Raw genomic sequence first — 16484 nt, 5'->3', positions numbered from 1 at the left:
TTGCCGCATGGGAACAACTGTAGGAAATCATGCTTAGTGAAGTAAGTCAAGGACAAAAGCACAAGTACATGAGTCCACTGACATAAGCTTAAAAAAATATGGGCATAGCGGAAAAGTGCCTATATACATACATCCCTGGGTTGAGATCCAAGTACTATGGCAGGAGCAAAACTCAATCCAGGCAGACCACTAACTAGGAGGGGGAAAGAAAGAGAGGGGAAAAAGACATGGGAAGGCAGGAGCAGGGCACTAACACACCCAAGGGGAGGGTATTATTTAGACCTCCACAGGAGAGGGGCATACTCCAGGCTTCAACCCAATGCGCCATAATGTGAATACAACATAGGGGCACCTACCAGAGAACCAATAGAGAGCTCTGCAGAGCGGGTCCCAATCCCCACCATATGGACCACCCGCCCCACAAGAAGAATGCACTTCAAAGGACAGCACTGGAGCTACATCTTGGGGAGAGGGGCACTTCTTATTAGAGCACTGAGGAAAAACAAAGTGGTATGGAGAATGAGGGTAAAACATCCTGGCCTACCAAGCCCGAGGACGATATTCCTGCTCAGCGCAGACAACGCACAGAGAGAACCAAAGGGCCGACCTGACTACGAGGCATGATGTCCCTCAGTGAATCATAGCATGACGTGGATCAACAATGGAGACACGGTGGGGAATTGTGCCTGATCTGAACCCATCACACTGTTCGAATCACTAAGGGCATACAACACGAGAGCAAGGGGAGCAAAGCAATGAAATCCACAGGGAATACCGAAAATAGACTTTGGGGACAGAGTGTGCCACCCCATCGACTTGAGTTGAAAACACTCCTAGAAGTAAAAAAAAAAAAAAAAAAGACCTTTAACTATTGATAGTTCCTTTTTGGTCCTTGGCTTTATTTTTGTTGTTATTCTGATTTTGTTGTTGTTGCTTTGTTGTTTTTGTCTTCTTTTGTTCTTTTGTTTGGCTTTGCCTGGGTTTTGCACTTATTAATGTCTCTGCATGTCTATCTGGATAAGATCGGTGGGATAAACAATTTGGAGATGAAAACAACGGGGCTGATGATTCCAGGGCGACACGGGTGAGGGGGAGGTAGGAGAAAAGAGCGGGGAGGGGGGAACAACTAACCCAGGCATGAGGAAACAAGTGAACTAAAAATCATTGGAGAGAAGGGCATAGGATTGCTAGTGGGGCTTAATCAAGGGCAATGGAGCAGTGAGGAATGAGAGCCAAACCTGAATGAAGGCCAAACATCATAGTAGAACAAGAGGAAAGAAAATGGAAATAGTGTAAAGAAGTAGGAGGCAAAGGACATTTATAGAGGTCTGAATACAGTCGTGTCCATATAGAAACATATTTATATAGAATGATAGGGAACTAGATCTGGGGATTTATATCTATATGTTTACCATCAAGGTAGCCGATGGACATTAGGCCCCAACTCATGAAACCTCTCAACACAAGAACACTTTGTTTTAACAATGCGGCATTCTGTGATGCTCACATTCCCAACACAGTCACTGAAGACAAAATGGGTGCATAAGCAAATGTAGTGAAGGAAGCTGATGGTGCCCGACTATCAAAAGATACAGCATCTGGAGTCTTAAAGCCTTGAAGGTAAACAAGCGGCCACCTAGCTGAGAAGCAACAAAGCCCACATGGAAGAAGCACACCAGCCTGTGTGATCATGAGGTATCTATGGGATCATGTATCAGGCATCTAAGACCCAGAACAAAACCATGCCAAGGTGAATGGGGTACTTGCCTGTGTGTGCAGTGGAGACCCAAAGTCTATCTGTAGATAATTGGACATACCCTTACATAAGGGTCATAAGCAAGAGATGGGCCAGTCAGGGCACAGTATAGCACTGATGAAACATACAATTTTCCTCTAGCTCGTTAATGCTTCCTCCACCCCACTATCATGTCAATTATCCCTTACAAATCAGACTCGACCAGAACATGTTCGGTGCTACAGATAAGAACTGGCAACACAGGGAATTTGGGATAGATAAAGCCCACAAGACCAACAATGAGAATAGAGCTACCAAGAGAATAAGGGGAAAGTGGGGGAAGAAAGGGGGAATCAAGCACAAGGATCAACCTTTAACCCCCTCCCAGGGGGACAAACCACAGAAAAATGGGTGAACGGTGACGGAGGACAATGTAAGATATGAAAATAATAATCTATAACTTATCAAAGGTTCATAAGGAAGGAAAGGATGGGGATAATGAGGAGCTGATATCAAGGGCTCAAGACAGAGAAAATGCTTTGAAAATGGTGATGACAACATATGTATACGTGTGCTTGACAACAATGGAAGAATGTACAGACTGTGAGAAGAGAGGTAAGAGCCCCCAATTAAAGTATTTAATTTTTAAAAAGATATGAACACAATAATTTATCAAATATTCATGAGGAAGGGAGGGTGTGATAGGGAGGGAAAAAGAGAAGCTGATACCAAAGGCTCAAGTAGAAGGAAAATGTTTTGAAAAGGATGGCAGCAACATATGTATGAATGTGCTTGATGCAATTAATGTATCTATTGCTATCAGACCGGTAAGATCCCCCTCATCCATTGATTCATAAAAAATAAAATAAAATTCTTTTAACTGAACTACTTCTTGCCTCATTTATTTATTTTATTATTTTCTGAATCATTTATTTCTGTTCCTATGTTTATCATTTCTTTTCTTCTGTTGACTAAGGGTTTTGCTGTTATTATTCTAATTGATATAGGTTTTCAGATAAAGTGTTGATTTTGTAGTGTTCTTTTTTGATATGTGCATTTATTACTATTAATTGCCATTAGTTTCTTTAATTACCCAGTGGATTTTAAGTAATGTGTTGTTCAATTTCCATGTGATTGGTTGTTTTTGTGTGATCTTATTACTGATGTTTCTTGACTGCTGCTTGCACGGGCACTGATTCTAGATGTAAGTAAAATGAAACTGTGGATAACTTCAATCTTTCTTGTGTTGTCATGATGTTGTCTATTAGGCTGGATCATCAGCAATCTGAATCTTTCTTCCTGGCTGCTTTTGGGAATTTGAAATGGTTTGGATTCATGACAACAGTTTCCTCCCGGAATTCTGCTTTCTGGACTTCATTCAGCTAACCTCTAGGATACATATAAAATGCCATGTTTCTAAACAAGAGGCTGGAGGGATTGGCAACAATAACATGCTCGAGATGTACTCAGAACTAATTGGCATTTTATGAATGACGCCAATAGCAGTATCAGATTTTTAATGATTAAAAAGGAATTGTTTAAACTTCCTTATATGTTGTTTAGAGGGTACCGGGTGTTGTTGAAGAAACATGTTACCAATATTACCTGCCTCCTGGGTTTTGTATATTCTACAGGCCAATCCACTGCTCGGCTGAAGGGTGACCTCTGGGAGTGGCTTTGTCACTCAGTGCTATCAAGTCAATGCTGACTCGTAGCGACCCCTGTGGATTTAACGCTGCAACTGTTTACAGGAGTAGAAAGCTCCAGCTTTCTCCCAAGCTGCTGGTGACTTTGAACTACCAACCATGGGGCGGCTTTAGTTCCACAATAAAGGGTGTCTTTGAGTGACACTCTTAAAGTTTTCTCCGTTTCTATAAATTTGGTATGTCAGGTCTTTTTTAATGGACTGGAGGTTTTTTCTACATTAGTGTCTCATTTTAATTAGGACTTGCTATTGGTTCTTAAATATATTGAATGTCCGCTTTTGCCCTTGCTTTTCAAATTCAAAATCTTCAAATATCTTCTGCCTGCATTGGGGGAATTGCTCTTCTGCTACCACCCTGATTTAATGAGTCTGTGAGAACTGGGCTTCCCCCTCAATAGGGGTAGACAAGAATCTCAGGTCATGACAGAGCTAATCCCTCGTAAGAAAACGTTAACCAGCAAAAGAGGAGATATAAGAAGAAGACAGTACATAATCTCCCTACCTTTCACCACTTAGATAACCATTCAAAAAAATAATGGTTCATTTGGCAAAACTTTTCTGTGGAATACTCTTGTGGAATTGGACAAGCAGACAAGTTTTCTTGTGAAACTGTGGTCAGCTTAATAATGGACCATCTTGCAGTATAATGAACCGTCTTGTGGTTGCTTTCCCTCCTAGCCTCTATACCTAACCTTTATTGCCCCATCAGGCACCCTAGTGGCGTTGTAGTTATGCACTGGGCTGCTAACCACAAGGTCAGCACTTTGAAACCATCATCCACTCAGAGGGAGAAAGACGAGGGTTTCTACTCCCACAGAGATTTACGGTCTTGGAAACACACAGGGGCAGTGCTGTCTTGTCGCAGGGCTGCTGGGAGTGGGAATCCACTCGATGGCAGTGAGATTATAGCTTTCATTGTCCTTGGATCCTAACTATCAATGAGACTTCACCATGACATTTTGTGACATAATTTGATTGCTAGTGAATTTAGATAGACTGTTTTCCAAGATCCTGTTCTTCAAAAAGGGTTGGAAACGTATGTATTAATAAGAACTCCACTTGATTCTTAAGACAGTAAATATCTTATCTACTTCTACTATAACACAAATACCACAGTGGTTGATCGCTTTCATAAACAAATTTACTTTCTCACGATTGGGGAGACTAGAACTCCAAGCCACCATTTGTCTGTCAGCTTGCCATACTGTGATTGCGGTACATTGCTGTGATGCTTTCCTTCATTTAGGTCAGAGGTTCCCAAAGGAATTTGGCCTACTGCCAAATTTTCAGAAAAATACTAAATGTGTCCCAGCCTCCCCTGGCCATTATAAACATTTCTACTAGAGGCCACAATCCGAGACAAAACATAGCCATCTGCTTTTGAGGTTCCCTAAACAGTTACAGCATCTACTCGGGGCCGTTTGTCCCAATCTGGGAACCACAGCTTTAGATCTCCAGACTAAGTTCTCTTTATTGTGTATTTTGTTGTTGTTGTCGTTGCTTTTGAGAAACTCTGATGAGGACCACAGTGGAGGCAAATCCGTTTGGACAATATGCTGCTTTAAAAAAAAATAATAGTTCTATTGAAATATCTTCTAAAATCCAGTGTCTACTTATATACAATTCTGTTGTTCAATCCCATCCAGTGGGGTCATACAATCATCAATGCTATCTGCTCCAAACTCCTCTCCTTCATGCCCGCCCCCTCCTTTACCCTTAGAAAACCATTACTCAGGTAACATTTTCTGCAGCGTCACCTACCCTGAGTTTCATGTACCGAAGGATCTTAAATGCACAAATGAACATACACGAATCTAACATGATTAACGAGGTAAAACAAATCACAGCCTGTCCTCTAAGGGAAGGAAATATTAACGAACCGGTGGATAAGCACGTGGTTCATGAGTACCATACCTTCTCCTGACTTAATCATCCTTTCCCCTTTGAGTGTCTCCTTCTGAGTGGTACTGTGGGATTACTACTGGACAGGTGAGTTTTGCATCTCTAGGGCATCCATGCCGCTTCACATCAAGTTGGACGTGTGTTTCTGAACTTTTGTTACCTCCTCCCTTCGACATCTCATGGTCACACAGGCTGGTGTGTTTCTTCCATGGGGGCTTTGTCTCTTCCATGCTAGATGACTGCTTGTTTAATTACCAGCCTTTAAGACCCCAGATGCTATATCTTTTGATAGCCAGGCATCATCAGCTTCCTTCACCACATTTCCTATGTGCTTATGCACCATTATGTGCTTATGCACAAACTTGTCTTCAGGGATCTTGGACACTCTTCGTGATCGTCCAAAAGATGAGATGTGAAAAGTCCTTCAAGTCAGGTGATAAGGCACAGTCCTGCTCAGAATTGACCTGACCTCCCTATGCTCTGTTGACCCAGGACACCATTGACTATCTGATTGTGGTGTGTGTGTTTGTGTGTGTGTGCAGGAACATGTGTGTGTGATTTTATTATGACTGAGTGAAGGTTTACAGGGCAAATTAGTGTCCCACTTTACAGTTGATATGCATTCTGTGTCCTGTCATTGATTGTAATCACCACACTGTAAATTCACTTTTGCCAATTCATCTCTCGTTTGAATTTACATTCCTCCGCTTTCCTAGCCCTTCTGAACTTTGTCTCTGTGTAAATGCTGACATTTTGACCTCACGTCGTTGATTAGCCAATAGAAGCCCTACTTCCCTGAAATTATTGTGACCCCATTGAGACCTATTTTTATTTGGCTAAAAATCGAGCCTGTTCCAGATATCAAGGATTGCGAACGGCCATGGTGGAGTAGTGGTTATGCCTTGGGTTGCCATCTACAAGGCCAGCAGTTTGGGACCACTAGGGGTAAAGAAGGGCTTTCTACTCCTATAAAGAGTTACACTTGGAAATTCACAGAGCAGTTCTACCCTGCCCTACTGGGTCACTATGAGTGAGAATTGACTTGCTGGCAGCAAGTTTGTTTTGTTTTATTTCGTTAAAAATGGAGGCACACGAGGAAAATCCGCTGTAGACCTCAAGGATTTCTAAGGAGCATAATCTCCATAGTCCTGGGGCTTCAGTACTCTTTATCCAAGAAGTAAGCCTGTTTCCTGTGTTTGTTTGTGAGCGTTAGTTTTATTTCACATTTGTATCTCGGTCTATCGAGGACCTTGTCTGTAATTCCTTCCAGGCAGTTTGTTGTGCTGGCAGGACATCATCTAATTCTTCTGGATTCAGAGATGAGAAAGCTGATGTTCTGGGCCTTTACTCCATTGGGGTAATTGTTTCTCTACATCTTCAGTTTTCTTTAGTATCCTTACCTGGAGATGAGGAGAAACCGATCATGACACTTCAGTTGCTGCTCTCCAGCTATGAAGACCCCAGTCACTCTTCACCAAAGTAGGATGTAGAACATTGTCAAGTTTGCTATGCCTGTTGCTCTTGGTTTCCCCCATGGATACATTTTCAGTAAAGGTATGCATACATGTAGAAGTATCTGTCAAATATATGTAAGCACGTATATACAATCCTACTCTCCCTCCACACTGGTTTCCCCATGTGTGTTGATCCATGCATTTACTGGGAAATCACTATAGTTGAATGATGTATATAACAATGTCCCTCTATTACTGTTAACTGTTGCACTCCTGCCAGTGTTTTCTCTTGACTCCATCACTTTGGCTGACTTCACTCTTAATTGTATCTTGTCTTCTCCTTCACCCAAGTTTATATAAGCATAACCTCTCGTTTGTAATTTGCATTCCCACCACTTTTAACCCTAGCAACACTTGAAAGTGATTCTTTGAGTGTGAAAAGCTTTCCTTTTTATAACGTATCATCTAATAATGTTCCTCTAGGGTTGATTTATTTCAATCTGGAATATATATCTAGCAATGGGATTCCTGGGTCCTATGGACAATCTGTTTTCTAATCAGCAGTTCATAGACTTAGTGTCAGACCAGCTCTGAGACTAAGTTCAATCTCTACCAGAAAATAGAAGAGAAGGAGCAATTACCAGATTATTTATGGTTCAGACACCAAAACCAGACCAGGACTAGTTCCTACCCCTTCAGAAGGCATTCCTCTTCCCGGCACCACCATTGTGCATCACAGGACACTACTCATCTTGCAGGGCTGTGTTGGCGCTCAAGGAGCTGGTTTCTGTTGTCATTGCAGCTGCAGCTAACTGCTGGGACTGAGCATCCTGATCCAAAGCAGCAAGTCTTGGCCACATGGGACCCTCTGCCTCCTAGGTCAGTGCTGTTCCACAAGATGGGACTCGGGGCTGGGGCATCCTGGCTTCCTAGTCACTGGGAAACATTGGTAATAGTCTTGTCATGAGACCATGGTAACTTAGTGTCTTCCTGGTTCTTTCTGAAATTGTTTGCTGTTTTAATGAAGTTGAATGAGATTTCAGTGACATAGGGAACCTCTTCGTGGGGCCGACGCTTCGTACATGGGGTCTCGCTTATTCTCACAGCGATCTTACAAGAAGCAGTGTTGCTCCCGTTTCACAGGTGAAGACACTGAGTCTCTGAGAGATGAGGGGTCGTTGATCAGGACTACAAAGGAGAAGAATTTGGGACTTATTTGTTCTTTAAAATTGTTTTATTATTAGGAAGATCCATCATATAATTTGAAAACTAAAAATTTAAAGGAACAATTCCAGGCAATACAGGAGCATATCCTGGAAAGCAACTTCTAATATGTCAGGTACCCTGTTCCCTCCAAGAGATAACATTGTCTTAGAATCCTTTCTTTAAAATAATAATAACAAACCAAACAGGAACGTGCTCTGCACACTATTGTTAACCTCGTGTTTGTCTGTTTTTGCTCCACAGTAACAATATATCTTGGAGGTGTTCTCCTTGGTCGGGTTTACATTGATCACATTCTTGATCTCCTTTTCACTTAGGTTCTCAGTATTGAGTAGGAAAAGCACAGTGGGCCGGGTAGGTGGGTTGCCTTCGGACACCCACTTTCCTTCTCAGAGCAAATGCCACAACGAATTTTTTTGTTTGTCCTTCCTCAGACACATGTCCGTTTATGAGAGGCAATGAGCAGGGTGGTTAAAACATGGACCCTGGCTGTTACAAAAGACAAAGGCGTTCATACCCAAGGAATCGACTTTGATGGTTACTAAGCAGATGAGAAGGAAAAATGAAACACGGTGACTGGCTATCAAAAGATATAGTGTCTGGGGTCTTAAAGGCTTGAAGGTAAATAATGGCCATCTAGCTAAGAAGCAACAAAGCTCACATGGAAGAAGCACACCAGCCTGTATGATCATGAATTATTGATGTGATCAAGTATCAGGCAGCTAAGCCCCAGAACAAAATCCTACCCAATGTGAATGGCGGGAGGTAGACAATTGGACACACTCTCACAGAGGGGTCACAGGGAAAAGATGAGGCAGTATGGGTGCAGTATGGCACTGATGAAACACAGGATTTCTCTCTCATTCTTTGTTCTTCCTTCCCCCCACTATCATGACCTCAATTCTACCTCAAAAATCGGATTAGACCAGAGCATGCACACGGCTACAGATAAGAACTCACAACACAGAGAATGTAGGATAGATAACCCCTCAGGGCCAATAATGAGAGTAGAGATACTAGGAGGACTAGGGGAGGGTGGCGGGGAGAAGAGGGGAATTGATCACAAGGATCAACCTATAATCCCCTCCATGTGGGACGCACCACAGAAAAGTGGGTGGTGACTGACAGCAGATGTTATAAGATATGAAAATAATAATCTATATCTCTTATCAATGATTTGTGAGGGAAGGAAGGAGGAGGAAGAAATTGGGACCTGATATCAAGGGCACAAGTGGGAAGAGATTGCTTTGAAAATGGTGATGGCGGTATATGTGCAAATGTGCTTGACCCACTGGATGAATCGTGGATTGTGATGAGATGCAAGAGCCCCCAATAAAAGTATTTTTTAAAATCAAGGAGTAAAGAAACAACATGGGGTAGAAAAGAGTTCCCTTGGGTGAAGTGGAAGATAGCATTCCATAAGAGGGAGGGGAGAAATCAAATGAGGACAGCAGGGCAAGCTACTGAGTGTTTTGGTAAGTAGTTTAAGTTGTTATGTACCAATTGGATGATCTGAAATGTAAATCTCCACTTAATTTATCTTGAAAAATATTAAAAGAAAGAAAGAAACATGGACCCTGGAGTCAGATAATTTTAGGTTTGGAGGCTGCCTCCGTTACTCTTTTAACCCAGAAATTGGTGAGCCTTTGTAGAGATAGTTAGTGGAGAAGATTGTATTCAAGCCACAGACTTCAAAGCGCCTAAGCAGGAGGCTTTCTGACCCACTGAATTGCCTCTCTCTCTCCCCTGCTTTTGCATTCAGGAAGATAAAGGCCCTTTGGCTCTTAGTTGCCCCACAACTCACTGCCATCAAGTTCATTCCTGACCATACTAACCCTTGAGGACAGAGTAGTGCTGCTCCTTAAGGTTTCTGAGACTGTATCTTTACAGGAAGAGAGCCTCATCTTTCTGCCGTGGATTGGCTGGTGAGGTTGAACCTCTAAGCTGTGGTTATCAGCCCAATGCATAGGCCACTGTGTCATGAGTTTATCTTAAATAAGAGCCCTTGTTGGTTACTGGGCATTCCTATTAGCTCATTTCTATAAAGCCTCACATCATAAAAATAACGAGCTGAAAATTCATTTAAATTCAAAAGCATTGAGAAAAGTTAACCTGAAAAGATTATTACATGGTCAAAGTTGTTTTTGTTATTTGCTTCTAAAACCAGTCAAGTACACTAAAGTTGCAGGCATTTTTTTTTGTGTGTGTGGTTAAACTTGGATGTGAAGGTGGAGAGAAAAAGCTCATAAAATCATGGACAAGGGGTGTGTTATATGAAAGTGAAGCAAGAGCCTCGTGAGGGACTTGGCTATTTTAACGTTTCATCTGAGAAATATTAATGTCTATTTCTCTAAGTAATTAGAATTTATTAAGCATTCAGATGCTACTGTCAACAGCCACGTGCCTCTCTGGCCTCTGGTTCCAGCTCTGTGCTGCACTTTCATATGAAAATCTCTTGATTTATTAATAATATTGTATGTCCAGCCTTGTTCTCGTTTCATTCGTATTCTTGTTTTACAAAACCCCTTTGGTCCTGTGACAATCATCCTGTTAGCTGGGAGAAGGAGAAGGCTACGGCCTGCTGTGAAGAGTCAGCTTCAGGAACCCAGGGGCCATTCTACCTTGTCCTGTCGGATTGCCAGCAGGTGAATCACCTCAATGGCGGTGATGTTGGTTTTCAGTCATGAGAATTTGCATTGCAGCTCTTTGGTTCCTCTAACCTTCAGGACTCTGGGGGCCCCATTGCAACTGCAACCCAACTTGCCACCAGTTGTGTATCATTTGTTTGTTCTGTTAGAGAAAATGTTTGAACTGATCAGCACCCAACAGTGTGCTGATTTTAAGAAAAAACACTTTTGGGAGGCAAATTTACATATAATAAAGGAAATATGTTTCAAGTGGGGAAGAGGGCACAGCCTTTGGTGGGCTACACCTGCAGTCTCTTCTTTACCTTGGCTTTTGCTGGTTCAGAGCCATCCCTCTCTCACGCATTATTGTGCTTCAGCATTGCTGCCTGAAGTCAACCAGTTCTCTATCACAAGGAATTGATGAAGGGTTTCTGGCCAACTTACAGATTTGGTGGCTGAGTGGCACAAATGATCTACCTCGTAGCCACAAGGTTGGGGAGAGAGCCTCCAAAGACAGACCTGGTGACTTGGTCTTGAAAGAACAGACTTTTGAAAACCCCAGACCAGTTATGCTCCACATGTGAGTTGCCATGAGTTGGAATCACCTCCACAGAAATTGACAAGAGCAACCTGTACGTCAGATTATGCCAAGCCTGGGCTCAGTCAGTTGTGGCCAGGATGGCAGTTAAGAAAACGTGTGTCAATTTATGTCCATAGACCTTTCAAAAGGAGAAAGATTTGGTGGTCTCAGCTCCTGTAAACACTCAGTCTCCGTTACTCCATATGGCATTAACCATAAACCCTTATCGAAGAACTGTTATTACACTGTGGCTCCATACTTAAACTCATGAAGTGATCACTGAAGAGCTGGGTGCTAGAGAAAAGTGTGGGGGGAGAAATCAGATAGTGCCCTGTGATCAGCAACAATAGCATCTAGCATGTAGTGTCTTAACAACTTGTCTTAACAAGCAACCATCTAGGTGAAGTGCCAAAGTAGTCGTGTGATCCAAGGATTTGGAATAGTAGACTCTAAGATTAGAGGAGGGAATTATATTAGAGTTTAAATTCTGAAAACCTGGTTAGCAGAAGGCTAAGGATGACAGTGAAAGCCCCCTCCGTTTGCGTAGACCTTCTGTGCGTTGAGCCTCTAGTTAATTCCCTCAGTTGATTGAATACCCGTGTAAACAATCTGGTCCACAGACAGGGTGAATTGGAAAGTGAATCACTGAGATAAGGGGTCAACAAATTTTTTTATATTCATTAGCCATCGTGGTACATAACAATAATTTAAAAATTATTCAAGAGCTATAAAATATATTTATAAATAAGGAAAACTTTAAGTAATACTATAAATGAAAGTATCATGGTGTTATCTTCATTTTCAATTTTACATCATAGTCACATATCCTTGCTGAAGGAGCTGCATAGAACTTATAAGTTAGAGTTTTCTGACCCCTGCTGCAGATTGCTTTTAATTATTTTAGATATTAACATTTTCCCCCCTTGATCCATTTTTTAATACTTTTATTGGGGCTCTTAAATCTCTTATCACAATCCATACATTTCTCCAGTGTGTCAGGCACATTTGCACCTAAAAATGCCATCATCATTTTCAAGTCTCTTCCCACTTGAGCCCCTGATATCCGCTCCCCATTTCTTCCCCCCACTTCCCCTGGGAATCTCCTTCATGAGCCCTTGATAAATTACAGATCATTTTGTCCAAATCTTATATCGTCCTCCAACGCCCCTCACCCACTTTTCTGTTCTTTGTCTCCCTGGGAGGGGCTTCAAGGTTGATCCTTGCTTTTGACTCATTTTTAACCTGTCCTAGTTTTTAATTACTTTTGCAAGGAGACTGTTCTGTTCTATTTTATGGTTGCTATATTTTCCCATTTTGTATGATTTTTATAAGAAATTCTGGATAGGTAAACATATAGCTCAATCGGTTTCTCTGACTACACTAGAAGACACAGGGGGACAGGGGATGCTAGTACTGATGGATGCAAGAATGTTGAAAATACTCCAACATGGATTGTGGCAAAGATCGCACAATTCTTGATGTTTGAATCACTAATGTGTGTGATGTATGAGTTATATGTTAATACAATGTTAAAATACTAAAATTAAAAGATAAAGAAATAATCTTAAAATGGAAACACATTAAAAATTAAATACAAAGTTAGTCGATTTAGAAAAATGTGAATTGGACGTGCACTTTGAACTGTAGCAGTGACTCAAGAATCTACAGTGAAGAATTATTTATAAACTATTTGGACTAGTTCATTTTTTCCAAAGAAATTTGAAGAGATTTAATAAAGTCATAGACAACAGAAAACTTCAAAGAAAGATCAGCATTTTCCTTCTTAATCACACATACTTCCAGTCCCCTGTTCTAAAGCTGGTCAATGTTTTCAATTATTTCTCTACATATGTAGGCTGTGAGCTTGTATTTTAATTTTTTCATATTGGTATAAAATTAATATTGTCTTGTGTTATTTGCTTAGGGGAAACAAAATATATAAGAACTGTTTTGAAAATTTGTTCTTATTTAAATATTCCTGAAACCACTCACCTCATCTCTCTCCACTGGAGTGAGGCACTATCCTGCCATTTCTAATAATCACTGAGTGTAGATGGATGCCTCTCTGATGTTGAATTTTGGTCCGATTTTGAAGGTTACATAAATGAACCTATACTTTTCTTCAATATCTTGTTTGAGAGATTGTTCTGTAGTTGATGTTGCTGTCAGGGGCCATCAAGTCATTCCTACTCCCAGCTCCCCAGAAGGAAACACACCACCTGGTCCTTCCTGTGCCATCCTCCCACTTGTTCGTAGGGTGGAGTTCGCAGTGACACAGTCACTGCCAATCAATCTCGCAATCTCGTCTACGGCCTTCCTCGGTTTGACAAAGACTCACCATCCTTGCCTCTAAGGAGCATTCTGGCCGTCCTTCTTCCAAGATTGGTCTGTTCGTTCTTCTGGCAGTCCATATACGTTCAATAATCTTCTCCAACACCGCGGTTCAAGTGCGTTGGATTTTCTTTGGTCTTCCTTTTTCAATGTGCAATTTTCACATGCAGAGTAGACCATTGGGAAGACCTTGGTTTAGGTCAAGCCCACCTTAGTCCTCAGAGTATAATCCTTGCTTCTCAATGCTTTAAACAGGGGTTGTAGAGATTGACCCAAAACAAAGTGTAGCTTGGTCACTTGACGGCTGCTTCCATGAGTATTGATTATGGATCCAAGCAAGATGAAATCCTTACCAACTTCACATTTTATTCCATTTATCCCCTGCTACATATTGGTCCAGTTATGAAGATTTACGTTTTCCTTTCATTGAGTTGTAACCCATGCTGAAGGCTTCTGCCCTTGAACTTCATCAGCAAATGTTTGAATCCCCCTCACTTTCGCCAAACAAGGTTGTCACCTGCATAGCACAGGGTATTAATAAAGATTCCTCCAGTCCTGATGTGCAGGCTTATTCAGGTAATCTAGCCTCTCTGAGTGCTTGCTCAGCACACAAACTGAGTAAGTAGGGTTAGAGGATGCAGGCCTGACACAAAACTTTGATGATGTTAAAGCACACAGTGTGCCCTTGTTCTCTCTTGTGACTTCCTCTTGAACCAGGCACAGGTTCTGCACGAGCACAGGGAAGTGTTCTGGAATTCCCGTTCTTCACGGTGCTACCCACAGTTTGTTCTGATCAAGTTTTTTTTACTGTTGGTCTTTCTCATATAGTCTCTTAGAGTTCTAGTTCAATTCAACAAGTTTCATTGTGGATGTTTTGGTTTGTTTGTTTGTTTGTGTAGACTGCTAGTGGTAAACAGCGCTATGCTTCCAGTTCTGACCCCATGATTTCAACACTGGATATGGGCTTCCAGCCCCTGGGCTTAAGTAACATCACCACATAGCATTGTCATTACCTCCTAGGGATGGATGGTAATAGCTTCTTGCTACAACTGAATTGTTGGTCATCTCTACTAATTTAACGTTTTTGCTTACAATTCTTCTGCTTTGCATTGAACTATATTGTCTGTGACTTTCCTGTCTAAAACTCTCATTCAAGGAAATGAAGGAAAACGAACCTACTAAAAATAATAAATAAAATGGACGTAGTAGATTGTTCCTCTAATAATTTTGGTTTATTTCATCAATTTTCATCTTCTTTTGGCTTTTTTCCTTCCAGTGGAGTTTGTTTTACTATCATGTTTCATTTTATTATTGTAAGCTTCTGCTACAACGTTACAATTTCCACAATCTCTTCCGGGATGGCAGTGTGTTCTTTTCTTTCCTGGTAGAAGGAGCCTTGTTTATGTCCTCAAGTTTCAGAACCAGTATTTACCTCTGATTTCAGAGGTATGCAGTTAGCTCTAATCACCAGATATTTCTGGAGTTGTAGCACGAATGGACTTTCTTCTTGTTGACCCACCCACCACTATTGGCAGAGCTGAGAGAAAAATGAAAAATACTACTCTTCAATAAAATTCTAATTTCAGGAACATTTGAGCAGTTAAGTTGTGCTTAATGAATGAAAGAAGAATCGGAGGGTCAACAAAAGAAGGTGCTTTCGCAGTGTTTGTGTGAATAGATCTACACACAGAGTAATAAGGTCAATCCAATTAACTTGCTAGTAAAGATTCCAAATGGGATCTTATACCCAAACATAAGCTCTTTGTGCTTCCCTACTAAACCAAGTTACAAGATCACAGTGCCTTGCTGGTTTCTGATGTTGAATGTGAATGTCATAGGACCATCAACTATCTACGCTTTCATCAGTTGTGGATTCATCAGATACATATAGAGAGAGAGTTACATCACTCAGAAGTGCCAGACGGCGTCAATTGCTGATACACAAAGTTCTGCTCTTATCGGAAAAGACAATGAGAAAGCATCGTGTCTTATGAGGAATGAGGCGGTCCTAATTTTCCTTTTGTGCACCACATTTGAACGTTCTCTTTCTCATCTGTGATCATTAGAATTTCTGTCAGCTGGACCTGTTTGTGTGAAAATAGAGTTAGAGTCCAACCTATCAATCAGGTGTAAGTCCCATGAGCCCTCTTCTGGGTTGTCGTCTCTATTATAAGAGGAATCCTGTGCAGAAGCGTGCTTTGTCTTGCCCATTTCCCTTTGTCCACTTCTGGATTCTACATCTGGTTTGTCAATTTCCTGTTAGGTCACCTACTGATCACACTAACCATCAGTGGAATGTCAACTTGTATTGATTCATCCCACCTCAGATTCACGCAGCGCTGCCTTCCCCACCCGAGACCCTCTTCCTGCATCTTCCTCTTTCATGTCCATCAGTTCCCGTAGCTCTATGAGACAGGAGAAGTCTCCCGCTTATATATGACCGATGAACTTGAACCAAACTGGACTTACCTGCTTCTATAGCTGTTTAGGCAATTGTGGATATAAATCTCTATTTGTCCATACATGTATCATACAAGTATCCTTGGTCTTGCTTCTCTAGAGAACCCTGGTGGCAGAGCGCTTATGCATTGGCTGCTAAGGTCAAGGTCAACAGTTCAAAACCACGTGTTACACCACAGCAAAAGGAAGAAACATTTTAATGCAATAATGAATTACCGTCTCTGGAACACAGAGGGGAAGCTTACCCTGTTGTAGAGGGTTGTTCCGCATCAGAGTTGACTTGACGGGACCAGGAGAGGTTCTAAAGAAACAGAATGAGAAAAGATGAGTTGTCTAAATTGGTTCTGATGTCTGATGCAAGCCCTAAAGCTACTGTACATACCCCACATCTCTCGGTAAGTTTTGAGAAATCTATCACTACGAACCAAGAAGGTGTTTTCATCCCTGGCCCTGATGGCACAGTGAT

Source organism: Tenrec ecaudatus, chromosome 12, assembly GCF_050624435.1.
Source record: "Tenrec ecaudatus isolate mTenEca1 chromosome 12, mTenEca1.hap1, whole genome shotgun sequence".
In the NCBI taxonomy this organism is placed as follows: domain Eukaryota; kingdom Metazoa; phylum Chordata; class Mammalia; order Afrosoricida; family Tenrecidae; genus Tenrec; species Tenrec ecaudatus.
This window is presented reverse-complemented; position numbering follows the sequence as displayed.